The sequence below is a fragment of the Carex rostrata genome, chromosome 20 (assembly GCF_964058835.1).
Source record: "Carex rostrata chromosome 20, lpCarRost1.2, whole genome shotgun sequence".
Lineage (NCBI taxonomy): Eukaryota > Viridiplantae > Streptophyta > Magnoliopsida > Poales > Cyperaceae > Carex > Carex rostrata.
Window position 1 is genome coordinate 1,552,908 of NC_135937.1, and position 15,924 is coordinate 1,568,831.

A 15,924-nucleotide genomic window follows, 5' to 3' on the forward strand; every position below is an offset into this window, starting at 1 on the left:
TAAATTTCAGCAAAGAAAATCTCTAGTACTAGATACTACGGTACCTATCTAAAAAATAGTAAACAATTTTAAAAAAAATATAAAAAATTTGGTCTCCAAGTACATTTTAATATGAAAATCGCATTGAGCAGTTTGAATCGACTGTTTGGATTATGAAATGAAAATAAGAATGAGACATGGAAGACGTGAAGCATGTGTACTCTTTAAAATGGAATCAATAATTACATTTTTATATTTAATAATATTATGTATTTGTTATGTTTTGTGCTTAAATTATGTAAGTTATCAATTTATTTGATATGTACTCAATAATATTAACAGATAATAATGGAATAATAATAAAGCTAAAACGTAAGAGATAAGGAAGGATAAAAAAAAAGATTAATTTTAGACGAATATGAATAGAAAAATACTTCAATCTATTCTTGAACATTTATCTCTAACATCCCAAGAAGACGTTCTCTCTTACATCTTTCATGAACATTTATCTCTAGATGTCTGGTAATTCCATAACTTGGAGGTAGAATGCAAATGGCTGTTTATCCATGAATGACTTTGCCGGGTTGGAGGTGTTCCATTCAAAAAGCTATATGAAAAATCAAGGCACCTCAAAAAGATAAAGATTTATCTTAGTTATTTTACTTGACTAATTGCTTACTCGGAAGAACATAATGGCTAGAGGATGGCTTTCCAGCTCTAATGCAATTTCAATCCCTCGCACATTCATATCGCTTATAAATTTATAGAGTAGAGCCAGGGTGTTCTAAGTTCACCAAGTCTATTTGTTAACTCAATTCTAAAATTTATCAAATTGACTTCAATTAATAAATTTGAACAATTAAAATTTATTTATCTTACGAGTAATGCATCGACATACAAAAATTTTAAACTTTGAATTAATTTTGTATAGAGTTAAGTGGTCAAAAGATGTTTAAAAAATAAATACATTAAAATTAACTTAAAAACCTTCTAGTTTTGACCGCTTGACTTTATGCTAAATTAATTCGAAAGTTTAAAATGTTTGCATGTAGACACATCACACGTAAGATAGACGGATTTTAACAATTCAGATTTGTCATTTCAAGTCAATCCGATAAATTTTAGAGTTGAACTCCCAAATAGACTTGGTGAACTTAGAAACACTCTAGTTCTACTCAAATTTATAATATATTCAATATCTTTTATGAACTTGCATTTTGTGAAGACCTTTTGGGATTATATAATATCAAGGGGGTGAAAAGGGCTATTACTATCAAACCCGATTGAAATTTAATGTTGTAACATACAAAGCCACCTACAAACTTTAAATTTCGACAAATACTTCAAACAAATTTCAATGTAGCAATGACCTCAGCCCCTTCCAACCATAAATTTCATTTAATATATACCATTAGTTTTGTGGTGATGACAAATAAATTAAAATATATTTGAACACCATTAGTCATTCACGAAGTATTGGAAGACGCAGAAAAATACTTAGCCACTTGCTTAAAATTACTAAACCTACATTATCTCGCACGTGAAACAAGAAGAATTTACACAATACGAAATTACAATGCATTTATTCTAAAACAATACAATAGAAGTTGATATATACAGAAATGATGCACATATATAGCATAACTTAAATCTATAATGCATTTCAACTAAACACAAATGAATGGAAGTTGCTAATGTAAATCATGCAGATAGTAGATGAATCAGAATTCCATTTTTTGAGTTCGCCTTATTCTGTGTATTATGTGCGCTGCATCAACGAGAATCAGAGGCACTTTACTATGGTTTCCAGGATGAAAGACCATAAAGTATCCTTCCTCTCCATCCTTGAAGAAGCCAATTACTTTCTTCTTCTAAAAAAAACCTCTTGTCATCATAAAATTTTCCGAAGGTCTCCTTACATCTCTTCACAATGATTGGATCCAGTGGTAGTTGTTCAAACCCTCCCTGCACTATCCTCTGGTGCCACCTTTTGTAGGTCTCGGGTCTCTCTATCCGAATTGTCCCCTCACATGCTATTAGATTCATAGTGTCACGAGCAAATATATCTCTTTCTATGATTTGCCTTACCTTATCGTCCCGTGGAATTAATGTGTCCAGTAAATCAAACATTGTTTCGTACAGTGACATAGCCTGTTCAAAGCGTCTGACGAAGAAGGGACTATACATACAATTAAAGTTTCCAAAAATGAAAATGTGTGGTCTAACATGCCTTATGAGTTTAAGAACTTTATCCCTTGGGCAATCTAAGCCAGTTGTTTCGTCTCCAAGCTGCCTAAATCGGTATATGCTATTAACTATCAGCACTTCATCTATTTCAATTTTGAAATCATGTACACCAACGTTCTCCCATTGGGACGCTATACCATGGTACTCAAAAGGAACATTGAACATTCTAGCATACTCCTTCAACCTCCGCCCGGTTTCTTCTACCAATTCAGCAGGACGGAATCCTGGCCGAGGGAATTCTATGCCGGTAATCCGAAGTTTTATGGCCCCACCCTTTTGGTTAGACAAAATTTGGATTAGAGACGGCCACTGATAACCAATATAGATACCAAAATCAATTATATGCAGCTTTGAAGCTTTGTCTACTGCTTTAAGGATAGTTTGATTAGCAAAATAGAAAGAAATTCCCAAAAAAGGAGTTGCTGTCATATACAGGCGATGGACCTTCAAATTGTCGGTGGTGGAAATCTGTTTTGCAACAAATCTATTGTAGGATTCACTCCCAGTAACAGTCAATCGGGCCTCAAGTGCATCAGCAAGTACATGGGCAAGCCTTTGATTCCCATTTCCATCAAGAGAAGATTGTTTTCTTATCTGTTTTATGAGTCCTTCTGCAGTTTGTCGGTCATTAGCAGCTATTGAATTAGAAGATCTTTAACATCAGGAACTTTCTCTTTGCTTTTCTTCCGATTGCATACATTTGTTTGCATGATTTCTCTTAGACCAAGAACTTCTTTTGTGTAAAAATTAGGGCTAAGGAGCACTTCATCAAAAATTGCATCTTTGGCTGGTTCCTCTAAATTAGGTGTTGAGATTTTGCAGTTGTGCCCCTCTATGAGGTCCAAATCCTGGTCATTGGATTTCATTTTACCCCTGGACCTGTTTATGGTTGAAAATTTATTTTCTTTCTCTTTATTGTCTAAATTGACCTCAACCCTATCAACACTTCCCTTGTGCACAGAAGGACAAAAGTTCATGTTAGGTTGAAAATTAATCACCATATTAGCAGCACTTGGAAGAACATTTGTTCCTTTTTCCGCTACTTGGTTGAACCCCGAAACAGATACTTCTGTGGAAGAAGAACCAATTTGATATTGCCAAGGGGAATAGCTACATGTAAGGTCTGCTTCTGGTTGGTCAGAATGTGATAAGTTATTCAAAAGAAATGGATATTCCTGGCCAAGAATATCATAAAAATCTTTTTCCATGGCCCATAGAGCAGGGTTCATATTATCCTTTTCATGAATTTCTTCTTCCAGCAGTACTTTGCTCAAGTAGTTCAAGGTCACATCAATCATACCGTTGGAATTTTCCTTCAAAGCAAAGTCATTGTCTGTGTTGTTACCCGAGACACTGGGCAATGTATTTTTGTTCTTTAAAATTGCATCATTTGAAGTATTCTCCATTGGGTTAATTAGAGGAGACAACCTACATACATAATTGATCAGAGATATTAACAAATACATTATTTACCAAATTAATTGGTATCCTGCTTCATCTATATTGATGATGATTGATGCTGGTGATGATGATGATAATTTAATATTAGTAACAAGATGTACTATCAAGCATATGTATGCAGATCAATTATTTTAGAAATTTGATTATTGCCATTTGATAACCGAAAATATCTAATTAGAATTCCCATAATCATATTATTTCAAAAGGGTACAATCTTCTTTTGTTGACCATAAAGATGGACGTTCAAATTAATCTTTTTAAGTCTTTTCCAATATAGGCTCTATTTCATAAAATAATTTATTCCATCGAACTTCTTTAAGTTCTTAATTCCATTTGTATTTCAGCAAAACCAAGCAGTGTTTTATCTGGTTCGCAACAACTGGCTTGGTGAAGTGCAGCTCACTTTGCCACAAGTTAAGAGCATATTTGACTTGTAGTTAAGAGCATTTTTCTTATTAGAAAAGGACCTGTAACGCAAGGAGGAGACAAGAAGCTAGCCAAAAGCTATTCACCTACAACAATTGGTATCAACAGAAACCTGATTGAGGCATAAATCTAGTCAAATTTTAAATCAGTATGGGTAGAAATCCAATATGGGGCATGAATCAAGTTAAACTTGATGAAATTAAAGATAAGTGGACAAAATTTTATAGAACAGGGACAGATTTTAATTGTTAATATTAAATTATGTTTGCTGAAAAAAGCACTTGAACTGATTGTATAGTAAAACAAAATTGATTACATGTTTAAGAATAAATGAACTCATAAATGCAGGAGAACGCCTGAACGCCCTTTTGCAAACGGCCTACACAGATAGAGTTAGGGGAAGAAAGAGAGGAGAGGTACCTTTTAGAGCTAGAAAGAAATTAGGTAAGCCTGATCACTTCTCAGAACCAGAGCAAGGAATGGCGATGAGATTTCGAAGGAAAAACGAAACTAATGGTCTCTATTCTCTAGTCAGTGGTCTAGTACTCTGGAGTCTAGTCAGCACAATCAAATGCGGTTTCTATTTCGTTATCAATTTCGAACTAATGGTCTCTACTCGCTAGTCACCACTATGTTTAAGACAACTCATTACACACTTGAGTTTAGGGTTTAGGAGTTTAGGGTAGGATTTAGGGTTTAGCGGTTGAGTTTGAGTCTGGTTTTTTTTTTTCGAAGTCAGGGAATTCATTATTTTATTTATTGTATAGGTCAATCTAGGACTCTAAATGAATCGAGTTTGAACGAGTAACCTCCAACTCGTACTCAGCTTATTTTATATAAATGAGCGAGTCAACTCGAGTTAAGATGGTAATAACGAGTTGTAGAACCAATTCGAATTCAGCTCGTTATCAACTCGAGTTGACTTGCAACTAGTTTATAACACGTTTAACTAATCAAGTTCTTAGGTACTGTTATACACTAGTATGTGTTTATCTATACACAAACAATTGAAATGGTCTAGTAATAATTTATTTAAATACAAACAATTTAATACATAGATAATAAGACAACTCAAAGCAAACAACAACTTAGAATCTAACATTTTTTCATACAACAATTTAGTACATAAGCACCAACAACTCGAGTTATAAATGAGCGAGTTGGGCTATGCTCAAATTCAGCTCATTTATTAAACGAGTCAGTCAACTTGAGTTGGAACTGACTCGAGTTGTAAATGAGCGAGTTGAAGTGAGCCATTAACGAGCGAGTTGTGAGTTTGAGCAATTTTGTACAGCCCTAGGTCAATCCAATATAGAAAAAAAAAAAAAAAAAAAAACTAAGAACAATGAAATTTTAGAAACCATAAAATAAAGGGAAAATTGGTTATTTGTCACTCCAAAACCTTCAAATTGTAAAAATGTTATTCCAAAATTTAAAATTCTAAAAATGCTTCTGTGAAACTTGTGGACCAAATTAGCTGTTTGGCACCACAACAAAAAAGAGAAAAAAAAAAAACCTGGTACCGAAATGCAATTCCCATACTTATGGTTTTTGTAAAAATCAAATCATTGAAGTTGGTTCGGTAATTTTTTTATTTATGGTTTCTAAAAAAATTCAAAATTTCACATTTTTCTTCTTTTGGAAGTGTAAAGACAATAAATAATAAATAAAGTTCATAGAATTTTTTTTTTTTGACAAAAGTAGGTGATATTCCGATTTCATTAAGAAATCATAGGCAATGTACGTGAATTAAGCCTGCTCCTTACTATATTAAGGGGCTTTTCGATTTCTATATTGTTTGTTTAATAAATAACAAATATTTTATTTTCAAATATATTTGATTTTATGTCAATATATTGAACGTATTACGTATGCATTCTAACTATATCAAAATGCAAGCTTATATGATTAGTTACTATCCCCATCTTCATTGTTGTCTATATACGAAACCGACCATACTCTCAAAAGATGTTTTTTCAAAAACCTAAACTGCGTGGGAGGTTGTAAGATTGTAATTTCGAAATTCAAAAAACAATTATTTATAAATATTAAATAATTAAATGGCTTGATTTTTAACTTTCAAAATTCTGCGTGACTGGGATCGTGTCATTACGCTAAATCGTTGATTTACTATCATGCTTGAAATTAAGAATCGTGTGAAAGGAGCAAACGATTATCCAGGACTGTGGAAGAGGAAAAATATAATTCAATTTTGAACAAAAGGGTGTATTTTGGTCAACAAAACTTTCGTTTTAGTCTATATTAGTTTGATGGGCCAAATATTGATGGGTCCATAACCAACTTTGCTTTTACATTTGGGGGCGGTGGTTGGACGCATGTAGTGTATTGCAAACGGGCCGATTCGGTCCGATTTGGATCTGGTCGGTTCACGGTTCCGTACGATCTACAGTTTCTACGGGTCTACACGATTCGGATTCGGCAGGTCCAATTTGAAATGGTTGACTCAAATCCGTGCTAGAACCATGCCAGATTCACACGGTTTGGTCTGATCTGGTCCAATGGGTCTATTTTTTTTTTTTTTTTTTAAAATCGAACAATCATATTCAAATTTCAATTTGGAGAAAATAGCCATATAGATTTTTGTATTATTTATATAAAAAAAAAGGTATGAAAGTCTAGTTTTCAGATAATATAATTTATCTATACAAAAATATTACAGATTGATACAATTTTAATGATTAATTGACAGAGGACAAAAATCAGAAAAACTGAAATTCTATTTAGTAGTCCCAGTTTTTGACCATATTCAAAATTCAATTTAGAGAAAATGATTACATGAATTTTTGTGTTCTTTATATCAAAATAAACATATGTAAGTATAGTTTTTAGACAATATAATTTCTCTATACAAAAATATTATTGATTGGTACAGTTTAACGATTAATTGACAAAGGTCAGAAATCAAAAAAGCTGAAATTCCATTGAGAAGTCTCAGTTTTTGACCAGATTCAAAATTCAATTTGGAGAAAATGACTACACTAATATTTGTGTTCTTTATTCAAACTAAGGGTATGGAAGTCTATTTTCTAGATAATATAATTTATTTATACAAAAATATTATAGATTGATACTGTTTTAACGATTAATTGACAGAGGTCAGAAATAAGAAAAGATGAAATTCTAGTGAGCAGTCCTAGTTTTTGACCATATTCAAATTTCAATTTGGAGAAAATGACTACATAGATTTTTGTGTTCTTTATATCAAAATAAAGATATGGAAGTCTAGTTTTCATATAATATAAATTCTCTATACAAAAATATTACAGATTAGTACAGTTTTAACGATTAATTGATAGATGTTAGAACAGCTTGAAAGGAGGCATATTTAAAATCCAAATTCTAGCCACGGTTATTCAAGTCCGGTTCTACACGGTTCCACGGGTCAATCCGGTAGGGTTCTACACGGTTCTAGTGAAAAAATTCAACCTAAGCCCTTGTTAGACTCGTTTCTAGCCACAGTCCGATCCGATCCGGGTTTGGGGCAAGTTCCGGAGTGGTCCGGGTTTGGTTCTGGACCGGTTGGTCCATTTCAATACACTAGACGTATGAGTGTCAACGAATTTTTTTATCGTATCATACATTTTTTTTTTTGGTTGAAAATCCGTAGGTAATTGTATTGATTAAAAAAAATTATAAACTAATTGTTACATAATATTAAACAACAAGTGTCTGTGAAAGCATTTAGTTGTAAACAAATAAACACGCACAGGGTATGGTATTATATAGACACAAATTTGATCATTCTTATTTGATTATAATGATGAGAGTATAGTGATTATTTCCGCTGTGTATATATTTGTCTTGTTTCTTCTGGCAGACTACACTGTATGGAATTCTTCTTTGTGCGAGAAGGCACTCAATCAATTGAACCAGAATAATCACCGTTTAGAGAAGTGTGCAACCGAAAAAGCACTGAATCAACTGGATTAGAAACTGAATCAATTACCCATTAGAGGGAGATCCACCAGAATTGGAGCCAGAAAATGTTATTAGAGCAAGAGAGATAAAAGAAGAAATATAACACAAACAAATAACCAACACAAAACAACAACAACAAACATATAATATAATATAATAACTATATTTATAATTTGTTCCACCTACTCTTTTATTATCAAAGAAAAACAAAATACAAAAGAATTATTTCATATCCATTACATTATAAAAATATAATGATAATTGATAAATGTAAAATTACATATAATATATTTTATTTTTATTATTATATAATTTTTACTATGATTAGATTGGTTTATATATTTTGTATTTTTATTTAAAAAAGTTATTTATATTTATTATCATAATGGAATCAATAATTATATTTTTTATTTTTAATTACATTAAGTAAATAATGTGTTTAATATATTTTTTTATTAAATAATATGAAGGGGGTGAAAAGGGGTTATTGGTATAAAAAAAACGATTAAACATTTACTTTGTAACATACAAAACAACCTACAAACTTTAAATTTCGACAAATACTCCACACATATTTCAATATATGGCAATAACCTCTGCCCCGCTCAACCATAAATTTCATTTAATACTATTAGTTTTGTGGTGATAAATAATCAAAATATCTTTGAACACCATTACTCCATTAGTAATAGATAGAGTAGTGGAAGACAGAATAATACTTCCAACCACTTTCTTAAAATAACTAAGCCTACATTATCTCGTATGCAAAACATCAAGAATTTACATAATATAGCATAATTTAAAGCTATATTACATTTGAACTAAACAAAAATTAATGAAAGTTGCTAATGTAAATAATGCATATAGTAGATGAATCAGAATTTCATTTTTTGAGTTCGCCTTATTCTGTACATTATGTGCACTGCTGCCACTGCATCAACGAGAATCGGAGGCAAGTTAGGTGTTCTTAAGTTCACCAACTCAATTTTAAAACCTGTCATATAACTTCAAATAACAAATCTAAATCATTGAAACCCACCTAACTTACGAGTGATGCATCTACATGTGAAAATTTTAAACATTGAGTTAATTTAGTATAAAATCAAACGCTCAAAATTAAAATGTTAATAAATTAATTTTAATGTATTCATTTTTTGAACATTTTTCTGACCACTTAATTCTATGCAAATTTAATTTCAAAATTAAATTTTTTTACCTGTAGACGCATCACTCGTAAAGTAGATAAATTTCAACAGTTCAGATTCATCATTTAAACCGATTCGATGGATTTTAGACTTGAATTTACCAAAGAACTTGGTTAACTTAAGAACACCCTAGTTCTACTCGGCACGTTACTACTTTGGTTTCCAGGTAGAAAGACCATAAAGTGTTCTTCCTCTCCAACCCTGAAGAAGCCAATTACTTTCTTCTTCTACAAAAAACCTCTTGTCATCGTAAAATTTTCCGAAGGACTTCTTACATTTCTTCACAATGATTGGATCCAGTGGTAATTGTTCAAACCCAGCCCTCACTATCCTTTGGTGCCACATTTTGTAGGTCTCGGGTCTTTCTATCCGAGTTGTCCCCTCACATGCAATGTAATTTATAGCGTCACGAGCAAACATATCTCTTTCTATGATTTGCCTTACCTTATCGTCCCGTGGAATTAATGTGTCCAGTAAATCAAACATTGTTTCATAAATGGACATGGCCTGTTTGAAGCGTGTAACGAAGAAGGGACTAATCGCCCAATTAAAGTTTCCAAAAATAAAAATGTGTGGTCTAACATGCCTTATGAGTTTAAGAACTTTATCCCTTGGGCAATCTAAGCCAGCTGTTTCGTCTCCAAGCTGCCTGAAGCGGTACATGCTATTAACTATCAGCACTTCATCTGTTTCAATTTTCAAATCATTTACGCCAATGGTCTCCCATTGGGACACTATACCATGGTACTCAAAAGGAACATTGAACATTCTAGCATACTCCTTCAACCTCTGCCCGGTTTCTTCTACCAATTCAGCAGGACGGAATCCTGGCCGAGGGAATTCTATTCCAGTAATCCGAAGTTTTATGGCCCCACCCTTTCGGTTAGACAAAATTTGGATTAGAGACGGCCACTGATAACCAATATAGATACCAAAATCAATTATATGCAGCTTTGAAGCTTTCTCTACTGCTTTGAGGATAATTTGATTAGCAAAATACAAAGAAAATCCCAAAAAAGGAGCTGCTGTCATATACAGGCGATGGACCTTCAAATGGTCGGTGGTGGAAATCCGTTTTGCAACAAATCTATTGTAGGTTTCACTCCCAGTAACTGTCAATCGGGCCTCAAGTGCATCAGCAAGCACATGGGCAAGCCTTTGATTCCCGTTTCCATCAAGAGAAGATTGCTTTCTTATCTCTTTTAGGAGTCCTTCTGCAGCTTGTCGATCATTAGCAGCTATTAAATGAGAACACTGGATTAGAAGATCTTTAACATCAGGAATTTTGTCTTGGATATTCTTTCCATTGCATGCCTTTGTTTGCATGATTTCTCTTAGACCAATAACTTCTTTTGTGTAAAAATCAGGGGAAAGGAGCACTTCATCAAAAATTGCATCTTTGGCTGGTTCCTCTAAATTAGGTGTTGACATTTTGCAGTTGCGCCCCTCTATGAGGTCCAAATCCTGGTCATTGGATTTCGTTTTACCCCTGGACTTGTTTATCGTTGAAAATTGATTTTCTTTCTCTTTATTGTCTAAATTGACCTTAACCCTATCAACACTTCCCTTGTGCACAGAAGGACACAAGTTCATGTTAGGTTGAAAATTAATCGCCGTATTATCAGCACTTGGAAGAACATTTGTTCCTTTTTCTGCTACTTGGTTGAACCCCGAAACAGATACTTCTGTGGAAGAAGAACCAATTTGAAATTGCCAAGGGGAATAGCTACAAGTAGGGTCTGCTTCTGGTTGGTCAGAACGTGACAAATTATTCAAAAGAAATGGATACTCCTGGCCAAGAATATCATAAAATTCTTTTTCCATGGCCCATAGAGCAGGGTTCATATTATCCTTTTCATGAATTTCTTCTTCCAGCAGTACTTTGCTCAAGTAGTTCAAGGTCACATCAATCATACCGTTGGAATTTTCCTTTAAAGCAAAGTCGTTGTTTGTGTTGTTATCCGAGGGCAGTGCATTTTTGTTCTTTAAAACTGCATCATTCGAAGTATTCTCCATTGGTTTAATTAGAGGATGAGACAACCTACATACAGAATTGAACAAAGATATTAACAAATACATTGTTTATAAAAGTAATTGGTATCCTGCTTCATCCATATTGATGATGATTGATGCTGGTGATGATGATAATAATTTAATATTAGTAACAAGATGTACTATCCAGCATCTGTATGCAGATCAATAATTCAGAAATTTTATCATATTGCTATTCAATTTCTAAAATATCTAATTTGAATTCTCATAATCACATGCTTTCAAAAGGGTACAATCTTCTTTTGTTGACCATAAAACTGGATGATCAAATTAATCTTTTTAAGACTTTTCCATTATATGCACTATTCTATAAAAAAAAATCCATCAAAATTCTTTAAGCTCTTAGTTTAATTTGTATATCAGCAAAACCAAGCTGTAGTTTATACGGTTTGCAACAACTGGCTTGGTGAAGTGCAGCTAAGTTTGCTAAAAGTTAAGTCCATAACCCCAATATATATTTGAAATTAGAGTGAGGCCATGGTACTATGCATAGAGCATATTGGCCTACACTATGGACTCAAATCTTTGGTTTGAAAGCCCTAACGTTCGATCCGAACCGTATAACATGGTGCCCATTTGAATATGTACTTGTAAACTAAATTTACATTTTTTCAGAATTTTCTTTCTATTTTTTTAGATGGGTAGAAAACCATTTGAACTAAAAATTCCAGACCATCCAAAAACAGTGACTTTCTACCCATCTAAAAAAATAGTAAAAATATTCTAAAAAATGTAAAATTTAGTTTACAGTTTACAAGTACATATTCATATGGAGATTATGTTGAACAGTTTGGATCAACCATTACGATTTTGGAAAAAAAAATATTGATCTGTAGTACAGACCAATCCGGGCTATGCATAGTAGTAGTACCATAGCCTCACTCTTGAAATTATTGTGAAGAACTTGATGTTAAGAGTGTTTTCCTTCTTAAAAAAGAGCCTGTAACGCAAGAAAGAAACAAGAAGCTAGCCAAAAGCTATTCACCTACAACAATTGGTATCAGCAGAAACCTATTCGAGGCATAAATCTAGTCAAATTTTAAATCAGTATGGGTAGAAATCCGATTTGGGGCATGAATCAGGTAAAATTTGACGAAATCAAAGATAATTGGACACAATTTTTACAGAACGGGAACAGATTTTAATTGTCACTACTAAATTATGTTTGCTGAAAAAAGCATCTGAACTGGTTTCTATGGTGAAACAAAATTATATGTTTAAGAATAAATGAACTTATATATGCAGGAGAACACGCTCTTAATCCTTTCAGGCAAACGACCTCACCTACACAGTAACACAGATAGCAGTAGCACCATAGAAAGAGATAATTAGGGGAAAAAAAGAGAGGAGAGGTACCTTTTAGAGCTAGAAAGAAATTAGGTAGCCTGATCACTTCTCAGAACCAGAGCAAGGAATCACGATGAGATTTCAAAGGAAAAACGAAACTAATGGTCTCGTCCTTGGTCTTTATTTTTAGGGGGAATTTCACGTATACCCCTCAAAAACTTAAAAATTACGTATTTTCCCCTCTAAAGTTTGAAATTACGTATTTCCCCTCTAAACTTCAAAAATTCACAAATTTACTCATTTTATTGTATTTTATATTAAAACTCATTCTAAAATCTTAAAATACCCATTTTACCCTTTATTAAAAGCATATAAAGCCCATCAAACTCAAATTTAAATCTAAAGGGTTTCTTTACCGTTTGATACGTGTGCATCGCATTAAGAACTGTGCATAGTGCTTGAATTTCGTATTGATCTAGCATGCACGGATCTTAAAGCAATATTGATTGGTGCGCATCACATTAAGATCTGTGCACGTCATATCAATATACGTGCGTATTCGCACGCATATTTAAAAGCAGTTTGGACGATAGCAAAAATTTTCAGATTCAATTTTGAGTTTGATGGGCTTTATATGCTTTTAATAAAGGGTAAAATGGGTATTTTAAGATTTTAGAATGAGTTTTAATATAAAATACAATAAAATGGGTAAATTTGTGAGTTTTTGAAGTTTAGAGGGGGAAATATGTAATTTCAAACTTTAGAGGGGGAAATACATAATTTTGAAGTTTTTGAGGGGTATACGTGAAATTCCCCCTTAATTGGAGTCCTTGGTCTTTACAATTCGCATCTTCTGAGATATCTCATATTTTGCGTGACTTCTTGGAAAATCTCAACCGTTATAATACGTTCTACGCAAATCTGAAAGCTCAAATAATACAGCTCGCTACGTCAACCCCGAATAGGCACCGGACACGTCGGTCACGCTAAATATGAGATATCTCAGAGGATACGCACTCTGGTCTTTATTGGTCTTGTACTCTAGTCAGTACAATCAAATCCGGTTTCTATTTCCTTATCAATTTCAAGATAAGCATAGCGAGTCACTACTCTTGTTTAAGACATCTTGTTACACACTTGACCGTAGTTTTTTCTTCCTTGAGTTTGGGCCTTTTCAAAGTCGTGAAATTCATTATTTTATATCTTTTATCAGCCGAAATTTTTATTAATAAATATATATATATACGAGGACGGTTCAAATGCCTCCATTTTTTTGTGCCTCCATCATGCCTCCATTTTTTAAAATTTTAATAACTCAAAATATAAAACTTAAAAGTCAAAATAAAACTGTTAGATGTCATCTATGTTATTTTCTCTATGTGCTCATAAAAAATTATCATATTTCAATTTTGTTTTAATGTGAATCAATAAGTTCAAAAATCAACGTCTAGAAATCATCCACATTAATGCATTTTTTACAAGCTCTTGATGACAATCAAAATAAAATTGAAATGCCATAATTTTTTACACGTGCATAAATAAAATGACATAGATCATATCCAACGGTTTTATTTTGACTTTTAAGTTTTAAATTTTGAGTTATTAAAGTTTTAAAAAATGGAGGCATTTGAACCCTCCTCTATATATATATATATATATAGATGGGCCATGATGCATTGCAATGCATGGGCACCCTTGTGCATTGGACCATAAATCACCGATTCAAAATCCAAATGACTGATCCAAACCATTCATCTTGTTCTCCATATTAATATGTGTTTGGAGACCAAATTTTACATTTTTTGAAAATTTTTTACTATTTATTAAGCCACTTTAGAAATCTGAAAATCTGGGTGAACAGTAAAAACAGTAAAAATTTCTGGACCATTGGATCAGCGATTTTCAAAGTGGCTTAATAAATAGTAAAAAAATTCCAAAAAATGTAAAATTTGGCCTCCAAGCACATATTAATATGAAGAACAAAATGAATGGTTTGGATCGATCATTTGGACTTGGAATCGGTGATTTATAGTCTAATGCACAAGAGTGCCCATGCATTGCAATGCACCATAGCCCATCTCTCTCTCTCTCTCTATATATATATAGAGGTTGGCTACTCTACTTCCATAAGCATATGAGGGCATATGCTTATAAATTATTATTGCGTTTTCGATATTAAAATGATTGTTCTGAAGTGCTCAACATGTTCTCCATTTTAATATGAGTTTGGAAACCAAATTTTATATTGTTTGAAAAAAATTTACTATTTTTTCAGAATTTTTCAAAACAGTCATAAAAAATATTAAAAATAATAATAAAAAAATATGAAAAATTCTAAAACAATAGTAAAAAAATTCCAAAAAAAATATAAAATTTGGTTTCCAAACATATATTAATATGAAGAACATGTTGAGCGCTTCAGATTAATCATTTAGACATCGAAAAAACAAAAATGACTTATAAGCATATGTCTCCCATATGCTTATGGAAGTAGAGTAGCCAACCTATATATATAGAGAGAGAGAGAGAGTTGGGCTACTGTGCTATGCATATACAGTGTCATGTTGTGCTATCATGTTGTGCTATGTATTTTTGAACTGTTGGATGAGCTTTAAAATTAGTGCATAAAAATTTCGCTGGATGAGACTAACAGCCGAAAATTAAAACAGACGGACCCCTCTGTTTTTGTTAGAGAGAATGTCCTCTCTCCTCTCTCTATGGCGACCCCTCTCTATCGCCTCTTGCACCTCATACTCCCCCAAATTCAATTCATTTTTACCCTATTGTATCGCTTCTTTATTTAAAAATGTCACTAATGGTGAAATCTGGCCCCTCGACGTAAAATAACATGTACATCTCAAATCTTTGTTCTGAATTTCCTAAACACTCGATTAATCCCTCATTGCAATTCTACTCCATATGGAAATCTAAATTGTTATTTGGTATTTCTGAAAAAATACAGGGCATTTTCATAAATGGATAGTTCTCAAGACCACAAATCGAGGCGGTACATAACGACAATCTAATTATCAATGTCTACAACATCCTCATTAACCGCTTATTACCTGGTATCTCATTCAATCTGTCTACAAACTCGAGCCGGTGGGGGCCTAGGCGATAAAACTCAGGACTAAACCCTTGCCCGGATCAATGATCAAACCTTTTAGCGAATTTTTGTCTATTCCCTCAAATTCTTATCCATCGAAATTTTTATGCACTAATCTTAAAGCTCATCCAACATCCAACGGTTCAAAAATACATAGCACAACATGACACTATATATGCATAGCACCGTAGCCCAACTATATATATATAGAGAGAGAGAGAG

At 32.9% G+C, this 15,924-nt stretch overlaps 2 pseudogenes across 4 annotated transcripts; both read right to left on the reverse strand.

Annotated features, from left to right (window-relative positions):
* Positions 1–1,510: 1,510 nt before the first annotated feature.
* On the reverse strand, positions 1,511–12,784 carry LOC144572695 (scarecrow-like protein 14 pseudogene; annotated as a pseudogene). Of its 3 annotated transcripts, none has more exons than XR_013517785.1 (3): positions 12,666–12,784; positions 9,404–11,298; positions 1,511–1,771 (listed from the first exon to the last, which is right to left on the reverse strand). The product of XR_013517785.1 is annotated as a scarecrow-like protein 14 pseudogene, transcript variant X1 (transcript). The 3 variants fall into 3 exon arrangements; XR_013517786.1 differs by having other exon boundaries at positions 1,511–1,776; XR_013517787.1 differs by having other exon boundaries at positions 9,404–11,248; positions 12,666–12,753.
* Positions 1,777–4,622, reverse strand: LOC144572348 (scarecrow-like protein 33 pseudogene; annotated as a pseudogene). Its single transcript, XR_013517715.1, has 3 exons — positions 4,534–4,622; positions 3,527–3,654; positions 1,777–2,861 (listed from the first exon to the last, which is right to left on the reverse strand). The product of XR_013517715.1 is annotated as a scarecrow-like protein 33 pseudogene (transcript).
* Positions 12,785–15,924: the final 3,140 nt, after the last annotated feature.